General features: G+C 40.2%; 1 pseudogene; it reads right to left on the reverse strand.

The window, feature by feature from the left end:
* Positions 1-1658: 1658 nt before the first annotated feature.
* Positions 1659-3932, reverse strand: LOC132351742 (FACT complex subunit SPT16-like; annotated as a pseudogene).
* Between the last annotated feature and the right edge of the window lie 209 nt (positions 3933-4141).

A 4141-nucleotide genomic window follows, 5' to 3' on the forward strand; every position in this document is an offset into this window, starting at 1 on the left:
CCTCATTGACCTCATACCTTCACATAGAGCCTACACTCTGGCTACCCTTTTCACTTATGCTTCCCAAATGCACTATCAAGCCTCTGTGCCATTTGTAATCTTATTCTCTTTGTCTAGAATATTCTCCTTACTCTCCCATTTTATCTGGGGAACTCCCACTTATGAGTACAGGTCTAGCTTAAATTTCAAATCCTCTTCACAATAATCCCTGAGCAAAGGCCATGGCTCCTCATCTGTGTTCCCATAGCTCTTTATAGATTGTGAACTCCTTCAGTACTGAGGCTTCTTCTTACTCAGGACCTAACTCAGTTCTTGATACATTGCCGGTGCTCCATGAGATCACTTACTTTACAAATATTTATTGATTCCTTGACATATAGTGAGCATTATTTTTAAGTGTTGACAATACAATGATGGAAAAAGTAGACGCAATATCCACCTTCACAGGGCTTACAGCTTAGGGAGAATTATAATAGATAACCACTCTAATGGAACACCAGGGATTTCTTTAGCCTCACTGCATTTCTTGTGCCTTGTATGATCTTTATTAACCCCAGAGAGTAACTTCTTATATATGAAGTTGCTAGTTTCCCTAAACTGCTAATTAATGCATAATTATCCAGTAATAAGTTTAGATATCAAGAGGAAAATTAGCATAGTGGTCTGATGCCTAAAACTTACCTTTTTTTATATATATACAAAAGAGGAGGACTGAAGAAAGGATAGAGAAATACAGTAAATGTGTAAATATCAAGGTGCATGTGCATGTGTAAGTCTGTGTTTCTGAGGCAGTTGGAAGGATATAAGTCAAGGGAGAAAGAGGACTATATTAAGAGAGGCTGGAGAGGCACAGTGCTGAAAAAGACAGGGTGCTGAGCAGTAGCTTAAGCCACAATCTGCTGTTACATTTTTGTGTGATTACCCTGTTGGTTCCAGAAATCACGTGTTTTGTGACCACTATTCTACAACATTACTGAGTTTTCTAGCAGTTGGCTGGATTCTTCCAGGAACTGTTAGGTCTGCAATTGCTTTGTTAGGCAAGCTGAACACAAGGCGGTCACTCAGTTCTATCAAAAATGAGGACAGCATTTCATGCAATGAATTTAGAAAAAGGGAAGAGTGAGGCAATTCTTAGTGCTACTTTGGATTCATTGTAATTGGCTGTAAAAATGTCCATAGGATTTTCCCTTAGGAACAAGATACATTATAAACTGCTTGGCACTGCTAATCTTTATAACATATGTTTTTTAATTTCAAGGAGGAATTTACTCTTACCATTTATCTCACCTAAAAACATGCAATGTTATTACTAAAACCATACTGGTACAAAGGTTGAGATAAATCATGTGGGCCGATGGTAATTTATAAATGCTAAACTGTAATCGGGCTTAGAGTTGTACCCAACAGCCTGCTGACATTCCCACGCACGACAGGAAAGCTCAAGCAACACTTTCTCAGAGAAGCTTTCTCCTGCACAAATTGGAAGGTTCTCAGAACACAGCCAGCTTGTCTGCTCCTGATGACTGTTAATGAGAACTCTGAATGGAGGACCAGCCTCCATTTTCTTTTCTTTTTTTTTTTTTTTAAGTTTCTATGTCATGTAAAATTTCCAGGGATTGGCTGAAGGAAGAATGCAGCTGAGGGTCAAAGTTCCGAAGTTACATCCTCTTTTTCTTGGGAGGCACAGAGCTGTGTCTGGAACCTCGGTTAGAGCCTCGGCCTGACCTGTGCACAGATGCCTTCCTCTTCCAGCTCATACTGCGACTCCGTTCCTCTTCCTCCTCATAGCGACTTTCACGGTCAGCTTTTCGGGCTTCTTCCTCCAGTTCATCCCAATCCTGTCCACTCTCTTCTTCACTGCCCAATGATTCCTTGGAATAATCTGATTCTTCAGCTTCTGATGAATAATCTTCCTCACTGTCCCCCTCCTCTTCTTCATAGTCATCTTCTGAAGGATTAAAAGTCTCATCTTCGATTTAAGACTCAGAATCCCCTTCCTCAGTATCACTCCCCTCACCCTTAGGTTCCGGGAAAGACCAGCCACCTTGTTCGAAGAAGCCCTCAGGGTCATCAACAATGGTCTTCATAATTGTAGTCCAGTTGAGAGACTGTACTCCTTCTGTGTACTTTAGGTCACAAGAATTCAACCATTCCTTGATGGGGTCAAGAGAGGCAACATGAATGGCGTTGATCGTTGTCACTTTCTTGCTGTAGTCCTTGTAGACGATTACTGTGTCAAAGTTCTTCTGGTGAAACTGGACTCGCTCCAAGTGAATCAGCTCCATTTCATCCAACGTCATCACAAAAGGTGGCCATTCTGTAACATTTACCAGCACAATACTAGTGGGCTGAAGGAGGCAGGTACTCCTATAGGAGCTCTGTTAAATCCCAAGTCCCCAAAAAGCACTTCAAAGTCCAGTTCCTCCTTAGTTAGAGCCTCTACTTTCTCAATGAAATTTTTAAAGGCTGTTTTCAGTTTGTGCCTCATTTCTCATTCCATCTGCTCAGCATAGAGGTCATCTCGGTCATGCACGTGCTGAGGTTTCCCCAAGTCTGTGGTGATCTCCCGTACCTCTTTGCTCTCCCTTCCTGGACTCCATGGTCCCTTCATTTGGTCAGATCCCCTCTGAGCAAGACGAATAGCGATGCTACATGTCCTGACCAATGTCGTCCCAGTTAAGGCCTCCAAGAAATCCAAACACTAGGTCCTCTGTGAACCTTCCAACTACATTTCAGCCCACACTTGAGGTTTCTTTGCTGTAGACACAATTTCACTGAACACAAGAGATCAGGAAAAGTGAGGGTGGTACTGAGAAGGATAACCATGGATAAAAATAACAGTATTTCAAAATGGGTCAAATAGGAGACCAGAGAAGTGATTTCAAATGAGAAAATAATGAGGGTTATTATTGTTTGAGTCCTTAGGATGTGGCAGGAATTGTACTAAACATTTTACATCTAAGGTCTCATTTAGTCTTCAAACCAACTACCTATGAGGTAGGTTTTATTATTTTTCCCATCATACAACTATGGAAAGAGACCCAGAGAAGTCAAGTAACTTCAGGATTTCTGCCTAGTAAGTAAAGGAGTGGAAACGTGAATCCAGCTCGAGATGAAGTCAAAGATTTGACTTTTAACACTCTTGAGTATTGCTCTCATTAGTTCTAGAATCAGCAATATTTCAATAATTATGTAAAAAGTACAAGACTGTCTTAAATACTTGTATGGTATTTATTAACCCCTAATAATAGAGACTGTTCTTTTCAAAAGCCTTATTGAAAAGAAACCACTGACTGCAGTCTACTCCACATTTCTGCTGTTAACAATTTGGGGGATCCTTAGCAGAGGGGCCACACCACATGTTTGCTGTGCTCTGCACATCTTTTCCAGGCTCACCTGAGTCTGGAGGAGACCAGACTGCATGAGGGAACTCACAGAGTTCCCCCAACTACTTAACTCTTTTAAAGATGCATTATCTAGAGAGCAGTATCATCACACATTGTTTTCTCATAATCCATTAGGAGGCTGTGTTGCAAGGAACTTATTATTAAAATAGAGTTCAAATCCTCAGACAAGAAATTTCAAAATAAATGAGAACAAAACAATTTTAAATTGACCATTCATTGAATACTTTAAAAGTGCTAAGAACTTTATAAATATCTCATTCTATTCTCATTAAATCTCTAAGATCTATGTTTTATTCATCCCCATTTTACAGATAAGAAAATGGTGCCTTGAAGAGGTTAAACAATTTGCCCCAGAGTCTTACAGTCATAAAGGTCAGAGCCTAGGCTGAAACCCAGAGCTATGGAGCTATAAAGTTTGACTCTTAACCTTGATCCCACACTACCTCTCACCAGCATGCGCTGATAGGTTTTCACAAGTGGTAGAAAAGGGATATTTGATAGAGAGCCACCAATTGGACATGTCATGAGTATGCGCATGGGAATGTGTGGAACATGGGAGTTATTTACTGTGTGTGCCAAAGCGATATTAAAAAAAGACTAAAATCACTGTTCTCGAGGCAAAACAGAGGATTAAGAAATATAATTTGTCATTGGTTTCATCATCTAATTCCTGGATAGCTTTGGAAAGTAATTCACCTCTGTTTCTTTAATTTACAATTAAGGAGAATATATGA

Source organism: Balaenoptera ricei, chromosome 17 (genome assembly GCF_028023285.1).
Source record: "Balaenoptera ricei isolate mBalRic1 chromosome 17, mBalRic1.hap2, whole genome shotgun sequence".
In the NCBI taxonomy this organism is placed as follows: domain Eukaryota; kingdom Metazoa; phylum Chordata; class Mammalia; order Artiodactyla; family Balaenopteridae; genus Balaenoptera; species Balaenoptera ricei.